The 13,127-nt window shown below is 45.1% G+C and overlaps 1 protein-coding gene and 1 long non-coding RNA gene across 2 annotated transcripts in view; one reads left to right on the forward strand and one right to left on the reverse strand.

Annotated features, from left to right (window-relative positions):
- cdh11 (cadherin 11, type 2, OB-cadherin (osteoblast)) overlaps positions 1 to 7,297 on the reverse strand; it is a 60,668-nt gene extending 53,371 nt beyond the window's left edge. The window contains exon 1 of the mRNA XM_057048383.1: positions 6,865 to 7,297. The gene's annotated coding sequence lies outside the window, so the exon portion shown is untranslated. The remainder of the gene's footprint in view (positions 1 to 6,864) is intronic.
- On the forward strand, positions 3,297 to 4,421 carry LOC130534338 (uncharacterized). The gene is made up of 3 exons (XR_008952872.1): positions 3,297 to 3,707; positions 3,830 to 3,931; positions 4,018 to 4,421. It is a non-coding gene; the product is annotated as an uncharacterized LOC130534338 (long non-coding RNA).
- Positions 7,298 to 13,127: the final 5,830 nt, after the last annotated feature.

Consider the following 13,127-nt stretch of genomic DNA (forward strand, 5'->3'; position numbering starts at 1 on the left):
CATGAGTGCAGCAGTAAATGAAGCGTGGCCCACACAGAGGAATGCAGAGGAGGCAAAAAAGAACCTGAGGAACTGGGGGGGGGGGGAAACGAGACAAAAGTTTGGGAACGTGAGTTCAGGGGAGCCACAAGAGGACAGTGGACAAGTGCGCCAACAAGTACAGAGAGAGCCAGAGAGAAGCACAGTGGATGAGCTTATTATGGTAAAGAGGTCAACCTTGCGCTAATGCTCTGTCTCGTAGAAAAGAAAACAGGCTTTTTGTATGTGTGCACATCCGTGTGTGTTTGCATTTGATAGAGCCGTTGTGTCGGAGCGTGTCAAGTGGGTTCACGCTTTGAATGAAGCGACGTCTTCCAGTCTCAAGGCCTCCTCAGAGACTGTGAAAGTGCACAGCTTCCTTGGCTTTTCATAAGCAGATGGTGTGGTAAAAATGACAGATATTTACAGGTGATTATTTGAATGTGTGACACTGCAGTGAAGAAATTTGTTTTTTGGGTGCTTTTGAGCAGTTCGTTCACGTGCCACACAGTTAGGATCAAGAGGAGGACTGAAGATGGCTGTAATGGAGAGGACAGGCAGGGAAATTGGGGGGGGGGCAGTGAGGAGGAGGCTGAAGCGGATGAGAACTGCGAGATAAGTCCCAGTTTGATCAAAGCATTAGTGTGACATCAAGAGCAAGTCTGGCCAACGTGCTGGTTGGTAAATGTGGCAAATGCACTTTGAAACATTCAAATACATATAAAATTGAAATTAGGGAACGCACAGTGAAGCAGTTCTGAGGATGACACCTTCACTTCTCCAACTCTCAATATATCACAGCTGTCTGATTATGTGATTCTCAAAATAATTAACCAAGAGGTGTAAAAATCCAGTTCAATCACAAAGGAATGTGTGTCTTTAAATGGAAGAGCTGGTGAGCAACTGTTTGGTTGCTAATGGAGGCAGATCCTGACAGGATAAAATAATTTCTTTAAAAATAGACTAAATAAGCGGAATGTGCCACCAATAATGTAGTTTGGGCGAACTTTTTGTATAAATAACGACTCACCCTCTGCTCACCATGGCATCAGGCGCCACAAATCATATCAATTTGTCATGCATTCTTCCCTTAAGCTACACTTAGGGATGCTCATTATGCGGCTATTTCTGTTTTCTGTGTCATCTAATTTAATTTCCCACATTCTTGCTAGGTTAAACTATAGCAAAATAATGTGGAAAATGCACAGCCAGGCTAATTTCACATGCCTGTTTGGAGCCAAACTGTTAGCTGCTAGCATAAATGTCACAAAGACGTGTGAATTCATACGTGTATTCACACTGCACAAACAAACACACGACATGCCTGATCTGTGCCCTGAGGCGAAGCTGTATGTCCACTCAGTTTATCTGTGAAAATGTGTTCCATCAGCATAATTAACCCGTCGCAATTAGCATAACCACGTTAATTATGGGAAAACGCTGTCTGAGGGGGGACACACACACACACACACACACACACACACACACGCACACAAAGTGAGATTGGTGCGGATGAGAAAAGGTGGAACAGCGACTGGATGGATAAATGAACGAAAAGAGATGTACTAAATATTTAATATTGTTGAATTTTCTGAAACACTGATGGAGGCGACACAGCAGGAAAAGGAGTTATTGAATGACACAAAAGTCACTTAAGTGGAAAACACAAGCACACACACTGATAATTATTAGTCAGAGTAATGAGAGGCAAATGACTCATTAAATCTCTCCTTGACCCTTAATCTGAAAAGCAGCCCCGCCCATTCCTTTCCTCTTTTCTTCATTCCTCACCAACTTTTTCTGTCCTTCATGCAGCATCTATCAAAGCCTTTCAGCTGGGAATTATTAATCAGCAGAAAACGCTGACCCCAGGGTGGCGCACTTTTACAGCAAACCCGAGGAAGAGGGCAGAAAAAAACCTGCTCTCCGCGTTCCCCGTTTCCAGCTCGGATAAGAATTCCAGAAAAAAAAGCAGACAAAATGAAAGTAAACCTATTTTCCACGTGTGACCACATTTATGAGACCAGGCCTACCTGACTGCTCCTGACAACTGTCACAGGAGACAAATTACTCTGGGACACACAGATGTAGCGTCTCTGATGTGGGAACATACACACACACACACACACACACACACACACACACACATGCACAGAACAGTCCTCCCTATCTGGAGTAATCAATTCTCATTGGGTTCGATCAATAACCCTCTCAACACTGCATTCTCATCATCAATAGCTGAATCAATGACATCGGTCATTAATCCTGAATTACCATTGATCAGGCTCCCAATGTTATCACAGCTGTGGTCCTGCCCGGTCATAAGACAATAACCCCCCTCGCTTCCTCACATCTGGAGGGAAAAGGTCACAGCAGACCTGAGGAGCAGCCTCTCCTGCTGGAGAACAACGTCGGTGCTTTAATAGTGAAAAGACAGCCTTTATTTTAGCTGGACCTCCTGGTCTCATGACTCCAGGATGTGGGATGAGACGCAAGCTAGTCAGAATGTCTGCCGCATCGCCGCAGACACGGATTTATCCCGCCGCGATGCCATGGTGCTTAATGTTAGTATGGGTGGAAGTGGGGAGATTCAGGGCTGCAGCTCATGGAAACACATAATCGCGAAAAAAAAAACAAAAAACATTTTCCAGCTTATAGACTTTAGTTCGATGGTTAATCTTCTTTCTGTTTTATTCTTAAAAGGGTAGAATAAAACCCCATGATGCAGGTCACCGTGTGCCAACATTCATTTTGTAAGCAAATGAGTTAAATATCTTTATTTTAATCATGTTGAATGAAAACGTGGGTTCCAAAACAGTGTTTTATTTTGTTAAGTATGTTGAATGATTCAAATGCGCCATGGATCCGACGTCTGGATGATTTAGCTCCTCCAGTCTGCAGCCTGTTCCACTAAGATATTGGAGAACTAAGTGAAACCACATGATCACACACAAAAAAGGCTGCGTGCTTAAACATTGAGGAACTCAGACTGCGGACGTTAAACTGTGAGGAAACAGTCAACCACCTGTGCCGATTCCCCGCCCACCTCGACCCTCGTTAAGCACATGGAAATCAGCCACTGTCTTTTTCTCTCCTAAGGGCAAGTGGAGAGATTAGAGGTCAAAGACACTAATTACCGACTCCGTCATTTAATCGGGCCGCGGCAGGAGATTAGAGCGATAATCCCATCACGCTGCTGCGGAGAAATTTAAATCGATGCGAAATCTACCGAAATGTTTTTGGGGAGGAGGGTTGGACAAAAGCAAAGGAGAAATTGCCTTTTAGAGGCTTCTGCCCACCCAATAACTCTCAAGTGTGCCTCCCTTTTTTAACTGCTGTCCAGCCCTTCAGTCCGTTTCTCCAGGAGGGAACGTGAATCTGGAGGAAACAGAAGCCAGTCTCAGTGGACATACTTATCCAGACAGACCCTACTGTGTGTCTGTGTGTGTGTGTGTGTGTGAGAGAGAGAGAGAGATTAAATCCCAGGTTCTTGGAGAGCCCAACTACCCTTTCTGTGTCCCCAACCCGGCGTCTCTAAGCAGAGAGGGAGAAGGGGGACAGACGCAGACAGACGAGGAGAGAGAGAGACATTCAGAAAGAATTAGAAAGAAAGAGAAGGAAACGGGGAGAACCGAGCCACCATGGCTGCAGCAAAGCCCAACAGCTCCCTCTGTCGTCACCGAGCAAAGGTCTGGCACACCTCCGTCACGCATCCCTCCCTCTTTCTGCCCCTTCCTGCGTTACGTTTGAATTCTGGGGCTTTGGCCCCCTCCTCTCTTTCCCTGCCAACAACTTTCACCGTCTTTTGCAGTTTTACAGCAGGATAACGTCCAATGCCACAGCTCAGGGGAATCAGCAGCTGGTGCCTAATGAGATATAAATATGATGATTATCCTCCCTCCCCTCCTCCCTGGTGAGCTCTGTCAACTCAATTTTAAAGTTATTCCACACAAAGACTCTTCCCACTCTAAAATTCCACCCTTTCCCTTTTTTTTCAAGAATGTGGAAAAATCAACACAACTTCGCCTGTAAAATCTTGCAGCAGGGCGGCGAGCCAGCTGAGTCTGGGAAAATCAGCACATCGTATGAATGATTTATGCGGAGAATAACCCACATCTGCGCAGTGCTGTTTGTTTTTTAATCAATGCAAAGCATTATGTTCCTTTTACTAAAAGACAATACAGAAAAATGGATGAAAAGGGGGTGCGGATAGGAAACCGGAACAATGGCTGCGCTGCCGATCAATATTGGCTTATTCACCTGATATTCGGATGGACAGGGAGGTGTTTGTGGCAGCGGGTCAGAAAACAGCCAGCAGGTGAGGCCAACATTGTAAAGGTGTAAGAGAATCTGCTTAAACTTGCAGGCTGGGAGTCTACCGTGATTAAAGATCTTCTAAAGCAGCGTTCGGTGACCCAGTTCTGTCTCTCCAAACAATTCTTAAGGAACACATGGCTGCAGGTTTAATTATATCTCTGGAAACTATAAGGAAGACTCATCCAGCAGAGTATATCCAGAAACAAATGGGACAGTTCTGTGTGAGTGTTTCTTGGATTCACATGAATCATCTGATATGACCCTGCTTTCATCTTAAGCCAAGCTGCTGCATGACGTAAAAGAGATGATTCCCCATCTTCAAATGTATACAATCAGTGTCCCTGGGCAGGAAGCTACCGTGTTATGAGAGCTGGAAACAGGAGAGGATGAAGAGACGAAGAGCACGCTCATCGTTTGGAGGTCTCGGCTTTAATAAGACGGGAGCGAATGATGAAAATGCCGATGCAGATCGCATCGGCATTCCCTCCTCCCCACAAACTCCCTATTTTCCAGAGTTGTGCCGTTTCCCCTCTCAGGTTCTCCTCCTCTCCAGCTGCTGCCTTCTCTTAACTCCCCGAACCGAGATTATACGATTGTAACAGAAGAAAGTGAAATAAGCAAGCACCCCAAAGTACAAATCTTCCCGAGGTTTTAGCTTAAAAAAAGGAAACTTTGGTGGAGCCGAGCTTTGAACTTGCTCTTGGTCACAGAGCAAATAAACCTAAACGGAAATTCGAGGACGATCTTTTCTTCTGATGCCTTTTAAGTGGCCACCGAACCACATTGTAAATGCAGACAACCTAAAATGAAACGGGGAAATTCCACTTTTTCCCTGCATTGGGTGCAATTTAGGTTGTAAAGTACAAAGAGCAGAAGAAACACAAATAACTCTGGCACACTGGGAACGCACTGGGAACTCAGCCTGATGTTTTCTGGTCATGACAAAGGGAGCCTGAGTTGGACATCTTGGTTTCTCTGAGTGGAGACTTTCTTTCAAGCCACTGGGGCAAAAAAGTGCTGCAAAACTGCAGCAGCGGGCTGGTGTAGCTCCTGTCGGATAAAGCCCAACAACGCTAAATGATTTTCTCAATGGCTCCCACAAGACTGGGGAGTACAGAGAGAGCGAAGAAGAAGAGACTGAGGGGAAGATGTGGTGGAGAAAGACGGAAGGCATAAAAAACGAAAAGGTGGGGTGAGAAGATGGAGGGGGGATTCATAGCGCAACAGTGTGGGAGAAATGGGGAGGGAGGGAGATTATTGCTTGCTTGAGAGCTGCGATCTGAAGCTGTGTCATGAATACCAAAGACTGAGCAGCCCCACAGCCCCCTCCTCTCTCGCTCCCTCTCTCTCTCTCGCTCTTCCTCCTCAGCCCCGTTAAAAACGAGCTGGAATTTCAGATGACCAAATTATACACCAATAAGTCATCGATGCCTTCGCGCTTCCACCTCAAAAGTCCGTAATTATAGCCACACCAGACCGGCTCGCTCTAAGAAATGACCATAGCGGACACGTTTGCAGTTGATTTCGCTCCGTGCAACAGTTAAAAAATGATCAAATGTGGCCCTGAGGGGGCGATAAGCCGAGCGCACGGCCCCTAATTGACTGCAGTCGATGAGCCCTGAACGAGCCTAGGGGAAAGTGATCTGCATGTAATTTTTATGGAGTTTCAGCTGCGCTGGCGCACACCGGAAGGCCACGGACGCAGCTCTGCTTGGTCAAGTCTTCTAATTGACTCCATAATAAAGCGTAGAGCGTCTTTGGGGAATCGCCGTTTAGGTTCTAAATTCTTAAGCTACAACGCAACATTTCAGGTGAAAAAGAGGAGAAAGATGAACACGCTAAACTGCAAATTGCACTTTTGGAGATGATGGAGATGAGAGGAGATGGGTCGGCAAACAAGTTATCCAATAATCGGATTCGACAGACACACACACATGAAGCTTGATTTAAGAGGCAGCCATAGAAAAAAGTTACCGTGTGCGCGGGGGCGCAGAGACGCGCCGTGACGGGGAAACGGACCCTTCGCCGAGATTATACCCACTGTGCGCAGGCAGACGCGCGCGCGCAAGCAGACACGCACTCACTCTGTCTTAAACCCGCTCACAACGTGCGCAAAAACAGGTACCCACTGACACACTGTGAGAAATTGGCGTGAAAACCGCACAGATCCAACCGTCATCCAGGCACGCAGGGTGGCGAAGAAAGTGTCCACTGTTCCAACACACAGAGCAAACACACTTCCACATATTTCATTTAGCGAATGCGCAACGACGGGAGCTGCTCTGGGGTTTCCCATTTAGTGAAACGGGCCACCTTGTATGGTCCAATTTTAATGTCATCCCGGGCGGAACAGAAGCGTCATCGAACAGACATATTTCAGTTGGTTGCTTGCTAAAGCTGAAAGAGTCCGCAGGATGAGACGCGCGGAGGGAAATAACACCTGGCTGGGACAAGAGACGGCGTTTGTGGGACTAAGCAGATGGAGCAATAGAGGGAAAGATAGCATTCTTTAACTTGAACGGTCTTTACCTTGGTAGGGGGAGATGCCTCCGTGCGCAGGTCGTCTCTCAAAGGAAATTTCCCCGATATTTTCAAGCCAGCAGCAAATGATCTCACTCTCCTCCCGGATTTCTTATATTCTTATCAAATGTGTTTTTGTTTTTTTAACATCCACACATTTAAAGCCCAGTTTTTTGGGGTTTTAGCGCACAAAAAGAAGTCCACAAACCCCAGATGTCCGCCGGAGCGCACGGGCTAAAGCGCTGGAACCGGCGGGTCTTCAGGTCTAGGTAGAAAACAGTTGGACGGACCAGTAAGTGTGTCCCGAAACAAGTGATGAAGAGGAGGAGCCGAGGAGGTGCGGCGTCGGCAGAGAGAAAGAAGGGAAATCACCGTAGCATCCCTCCCCACCGTCAGCGGCGCGTCTCCGTCTTGCCTCCCCGAGCCTCGCAACCGGAGTGAGAGAATGAGCAACAGCGGGGGGGAGAGAGAGGGAGGGAGGTGGCAGAGAGAGAGAGCGAGAGAGAGAGCGAGAGCGATGTCACTGCCGATGGAGGGCGTTGGAAACTACACTAAGTTCTCCTCTTATAGCCTAGAACTAATCTGTAGTGATGATATGGAAACGTTTCAGCATCACCTCAACAAAAAAAAAAAAGTAATCAGATTTTACAAGACGGCAGTGAAACCTTTGACATGAGTATTTGACAACGTCACATTCGTTTATTTATTATTGTTTGGGATGTTTTAAGTGCATACATTTATAGTTCTGAGGGGTCCAGGACCCTAAACGGCGCCTCCTTTGAGTTCCAATCCCGGACAGAAAAATCCTGCTGCGGCAGATGGAGCAGCGGGGTTAAACGCATGCAACAGTTGCTCCTTCCTTATTGGCCCAGAGAGGCGTCCAATCACACTCAGTGCAGGGTTTAGAACCTCTCCAGCAGCCAATAGGAGGGCAGCAGCGGGGAGTGGAGCAGCAGATCCGTTACTAACATCTCCTAATAGAAGATAAGGAGTGCGTGAATAAATAAATGCATTCACACATGCTTTCAGCACAACCCTCATGTGTTGCCTCTGTGCACTCATGGCTGCTGTTGCCAAAGAGTGATTCCATTTTTTCAGACACATCTAGATATGTTAACAGTTTAACCCAGCGAGGAACTGGTTTAACATTTGGTCTTGATTCCTGAAAGATCTGTAATATTTTTGAAACATTTAAGAAATGCAGATTTTGAGCAAATTACATCAGTGGGACTTTGAATTCCCAGTCTTGGTTGGCTTTTGCAATTTGAAATTAAAAAAGGAAACATTGTATCTCAGCACATGTATTATTCAAACTGAGGCCAGTTTTGACTTTTTTTGTTGAAATAAATCATGTCAAATCCGAATTAGATTGCAGGATGGGCTGAAGATGAAGACACTTCTTGACTGTGGATCATTTTACCTAATTTAAATGGCTTCTTTTTACCATCCCAGCATAATAAATACAACCGACCTCAAAAGTAAAGGGCAATGTTGCCTCATTCTAGAGCCATCACTTTCACTTATATTTGTATAAATATGGGTTCAGGTTCACTTTTCACTTTTTTTTCATGCTGTTTGCACATCCCCACACACATTAAACATTTTATCAGGTACCTTTCAGATTCCTCCTCATCCAACCTCGAAGTTGCACCATCTTTGTCTGCCAACAACTACAATATTCAACTCGTGATGTGACAAGAAATACAGAAATGAAACGACTTTGTGTTTATTCGTTTTATTCATTCATGATTGTGTCGTTAAAGCAGAACTCAAGATTGCTCCTTCAGCCTTCACACCATTGTTGTGTGGATTGTTTCAGTGTTGTTAGAAGAATTACAAAATGCCTCATCACACCGATGCGCAGCGCGACTGTCCGCCGCGAGAGGCTCGTTCAGCTGAGGCAGCAGCTCTGAGAGGTCAGAAGTTGATTCTACCGTTGAGTACACTGACCCACAAACTGCAAAAGCTAATAAAGCATGTTCGCTCTGAGCGGGCCGGGGATACACGGCGGCCACTCAGGATGGCGCTCTGGTTTTAGAAACGCTTAATTTGTGTACAAAAGCCGCTTTTGTCCCTAATAAAATTATAATCAAGATCTAATTTTCTTGATACCTCCCTGGTGACTGAACAGGGGACAGTAAACCCTCTGAACTGAGGGCTCACACCATCCCCACGTCTTCATTTTGATGCTGTACTTTAGAATAATAGTGTCAGTAAATAAAATCCTTTTCCTTTTATAAAGAGTTTGTACCTAAATGTCTATATTTATGGCTATTCAAACACGAAAAAGAGTTCCATTTTGATTGGTTGCTTGTTCAGTATGAGCCCAGAATTTGTGCTGGAGAAAACGAGAGGTTCAGCAGTATCTTCTTTCCCAACAAGATGCCTTCAGGGGCTATTTTGTGTTGATGTTATTGTGATTCCTATCCTCGATATTGAGCCCTTGGCTTTTCCTTTAATTACAATTGTAATGTTTTGTGAAAGTGCCCAAACAACTAAATAAACTCACCAATCCAATGTAATTACGAGCTTCGCTTCCCGAAACAGAAACATGTGCTTTGCCTAAACTAAATTACAGTGGCTCATGTGCAAAACAGAACAAACATCACATTACAGGAGTCATCTGATGCTGCTGTGTTGTAAAGCTCAAAAGAATGCAGATGTGTTCAGTTGAGTCTCAAACTTTTGAAAAGTTCATTAATTCCTTGTGTGACAACCGCAGACAGTTCACAAACTGACCTCAAGTAACCGAATCATCTCTTTTCTCACAAAAGTCCAAACAGCAGATTTATTAATGATTTCTTTTTAAATCCATCCTATCTTGCCGTGGTCCAAAAAATCTTGTCCAGGGCTCCTTTTGATTTTACGCCACCAGAAACTTCTCCTCAAATCAATGTCGAGCAAAACAAGAAAATGCGCAGGGTCAGCTTTTCTGTCTTTGATGTGGAATTCAACCAATTCATATCAAACTAGAAGGCACGCATCGATCTCCCTCTTCATTCTCGTGTTTTGGTTATGTGCAGCAAGGCTGTCGCAGTGATTACGCAGGGTATAAAGAGCGGGCTTTTAAGGCCATTGTTGTTTGTTTTAGCCTCGACCTGCAGGATTCCAGGAGCTTTCAGGAGTAAGCTGTAGTTTTTTCCCACTTTTCTTCCTTCCTTTTCTTTCTTCCTATTGAGGAAGGCCTACAGTGACCTATAGCAGGCCTGAAATGATCACACAGGTCTGCAATAATTGAATCTGGGCTATCGACACAGTAAGTTAGCGGATTAAATTGAGATCGCTGGGACTGTTGCGTGGAACTGAAGAGAGCGAGATGGAGTTGGTGTTGCTCGAAGAGCGAAGGAGGAAAGTAAATAAAGAATAGGGAATCCAGCGGAAGCTGAGACGTGAAGCCAGGTAGAAGAGATGGGGAGAGGAGAAGAGCTCCACCCATGCCGCTGATTCCAAGATTGGTCGCACTGTGGATGAGGACGGACTCTGTCCACACATGAAACGCTCCGAGCAAACACAATCAAAGACGGCGGGATGAAGACGAATACATCTACAGTCAGACGGAAAACAAATCAGAGTGACAGAGGCAGACAGAGTGATTTAAGGGAATCAATGAGGGAACCAAGAGAGAGACCTCGGGATGAAGAAGGAGAACAGAGAGCAGCCTTGTGTATGAATTAGCAGTGGGGAGCGGCGCTGCATAGCAATCACTCCATTGCCACGCTTTAATCAGACAGAAAATGCTAAACATTAGCTCGGCCTACACTCCAGACTCATTTAATCAGAGTCTGGACTCTATGTGTTAGCGTCTTCATGCCTCAGCATGGGCCTCGCAGACAGAGAGAGACCAAAAAATAGACTTTTGGCATTCTCCCTATCGACATACAGATGGGAGGAAAGAGCTGTTTTTTTGCATTGGACATGATGAGGATACCTAAACAGCAGGTCAGCCAGATTAGAGCAATGCAGATCTAACTTTAGGCATGTAAAAATGAATAAATCCCAATTCTCTAAACTGATCTCAGATGCGTTCCTCTGCAGTCCCAAATTATATAAATCATGCGCCTTGATTTAGTAGAATTTGCATGGCTGTGGAAGCCATTGACGCTGGATCAAAGAAAAATGGCAAAAGGAACTGATAAAACATCTGTTATTAGAGGCTCAATGCAACAATGGTGGGTATCTCGAACCTAAAACCAGCGACTGGCGGGTCAGTTTAAACCCTCGGATCAGATGCAGATCACAGGAGTGAACTTTCAGCTACATCTTCATATACAAACACGTGGAGCTGTCAGCAGCTGAGCTCATCAGAATTCCTTCAGCCTCGCTCGTCTTACAGCCTCTTGGACTTGACGAGGATATAAGCGTCACAGACGTACGCCTCAGTGAGCAGACGCTGAAGAGCAGTGTGCCTTTGCATCAGATGATTTTTGACCTCACGGGAATGTGACGGGGAAACACAACGAATGCTGGGCTACTCCGGATCCTCCTCACTGTAGCCCTCACGTTTGGATCCGCCCTCCTCCTCGTACCATCTCTGATAAACTTGTCAGGTCAGGTTAGACGTGATGGGAACCAGACAAATACTTTTAAACATCGAGAAGCCACCTCATAACTTACGCGCGTGTACTTTTAACAGTGATTCAAGGAGTCCACAAAGGTGTTATTTTTATTATTCATAGCAATGTGGATGCAATATTCATTGACGTAATTATCATCCAGCTGCTAAATGGTCCTCTGCTGGCACAGTGGGAATGAGGTTGAAGTTTATTGGGATGAATTTTCATGTGACTCTCACATCTATGTAGCAAAATGGTGCTAGATGCTGTTGTAGTTGCGAACATATTCCATCTCTTTTCCCTGATTCAAATGTCCGATAGTTGTCATGCAGGTGGTGCTGGCTCTGACTGAGAAGCCGGGCTGGTGGAATTCTTCCTGTACGTTTCTCAACACGGACAACATGTAAATAATCATGGTTTGAAAGAGACAGAAAGCGGAGCACTCTTTACTGTTAAACTCCCGAGTGAGCCGCTCTGTTGCCCCCCGTCCATTTAAACCATGACTGAACCCTGAGTTTGTACCTCCAGGGTTTGAAAAGGGTTCGAAACCACCAGACTTTTCTACCACCAGAAGTGCTTTTGAGCTCAATATGCAGCCAACACATATTGATTTTCATCTTACCACATCTCACTTTAACAAAGGAAGTCTGTCCTTGTGGCACATCTGCTCCAAGTAGAAGCAAAATGTTTGTTTCTTCATCTTTTTTACGCTTTTGATTGTCATCCAAGGTAACACAACACATGAAAAAAAAAGAAGGTGGAGATCACAGATTTAATCTGTCAAACCTTCTGAAGGTGGCTAGGGAGGGAATATAAAACAAGATTCCAATAACTGGGCAAGAGCACTAACTGTCTGATGCTAACTACAGACCAGCAACATCAGGTTCAAGAGCTGTCTCAGCTATCAGTGTCATTAAACAGATGTTAACAGATGTATATGGTGATGTTCGGTCTGGTTTCAGTCCAATAGCAAAATGTGAAAAAGCCCACACGTGCTCCAAACAGCTGCCGTGTCCACTATCAAAGGTAGGTAGGGGTGTAAATATGTCCTGACCCGTGTGTGCTGTTGTTTGAGATAAGAAATACACAAAATTGACATCCTCCCACCACACAGAGAAAATGTGACAGGCAGAGAAATCGCCATCCCCACCGAGATTAGGCTATGGACGACATATTGACAGCCGAGTTTCACAGTGCACACACTGATCATTATGTGCACATCAACTTGCTTGTCATGTGATCCTCCATCTTTAAATCTGGCTGACAAATACAGACCTCATGCTCCGAACCATTTCATAGTCCAGTTCATTTCGGTAAATTATTGACAGGAGCTGGTTGCAATACACTTGGATTCTTTTTGACCCAAAAAAAGATATTTTCGGTTTCCCAAGCCTCCAAACTTCAAAGCGGGGGTGGGCAAATCCAGTCCTCGAGGCTCAGATTCATGCCGGGTTTTGTGTCTGACCAGGCAGAAACACTTTCACCAAGGGAAGGTGAGGCTTGTCTACCTGGTAGGACATAAAACCTGACTTGAATCGGATCCTCGAGGGCTGGATTTGCCCTCTCCTGCTTCAAAGGGTTCTGTTGCTCTTTCAAAAATGTTGAAAATGCAAATGATGCTTTCCTATTTTTTTAGTTATACTGGTATTTTCCAAGCACGATGCAAGAGAAATGCAAAAAAAGAAGAATTTAATGCAATGATAATGCGGATTATAGACT

This window comes from Takifugu flavidus, chromosome 11 (assembly GCF_003711565.1).
Source record: "Takifugu flavidus isolate HTHZ2018 chromosome 11, ASM371156v2, whole genome shotgun sequence".
Lineage (NCBI taxonomy): Eukaryota > Metazoa > Chordata > Actinopteri > Tetraodontiformes > Tetraodontidae > Takifugu > Takifugu flavidus.